This window comes from Myotis davidii, unplaced genomic scaffold, assembly GCF_000327345.1.
Source record: "Myotis davidii unplaced genomic scaffold, ASM32734v1 scaffold89, whole genome shotgun sequence".
NCBI lineage: Eukaryota > Metazoa > Chordata > Mammalia > Chiroptera > Vespertilionidae > Myotis > Myotis davidii.
In genome coordinates this window covers 4,915,511-4,916,342 of record NW_006300372.1, presented here as the reverse complement: position 1 = coordinate 4,916,342, position 832 = coordinate 4,915,511, and positions in this window count along the sequence as shown.

Genomic DNA, 832 nt, shown 5'->3' with positions numbered 1-832 from the left:
ATATGAAATCAAATTTGGTATTAGTATAAATGCCTTTTTTTATTTCTTTGTTCTTTGTTGTGTCATTCCCTTAAAGCATTGCTTCTTCATAAAGGCCCGCAATTTGAGAAAACGCAAACTAAGCATGTTGCAAAGTATATTCTTTAGCAAGCTGGTCCCAAGGAACCTCATGCGTGTTAAGATTATTAACTATGTCCACTCCTTTGAGAGACTTATGTGTATGTCATGAAATTCAAAGCTCTTAGAAATCCTGTCTTTCAAAATCTGTCCAATTCAAGGCTCTCAAACTGTTTTTTTTTTAAATCTATTTATCATCTTCTAAAATTCCACCAAACCCTTTTGGGAAACACTTCTGGACCTAATTACAATTTACATAGAACATTTTTCATTGTAAATATTAGACTAGTGTATGCAAGGAATTTTTTTTTTGAAAAGTGTATAACTGAAAACATCAGGGGTAGGTTTGGGTAGACTTAAGCAAAGCTGGATCTAGCACGTTGTTCCTTTTCTTTTAAGAACATATGGGTGGCTTCACCAATTTGCATGTCCTCCTGGCACGGGGGCCATGCTACTCTGTGTGGTTCTAATTTGAGTATATGTGCTGCCCACGCGAGCACAGGGATTTTGTTTGTTTTGTTTTGTCTCTTTGTCCTTCTTGCCCCTTCTGAGGAAAGCAAGTGGGCGAAATTTGGATCAGAAGACAAGAGGGGGGCTGCTGGGCAGGCAAAACCAGCAGATGGTCTCATCACTAGTCTAAAGCCTGAAGGGTATGGATGTCCTGCTCAGCAAAGTGTCTGTGACCGATGGGAAGGGGGGGGGGGAGGGGGGGCGG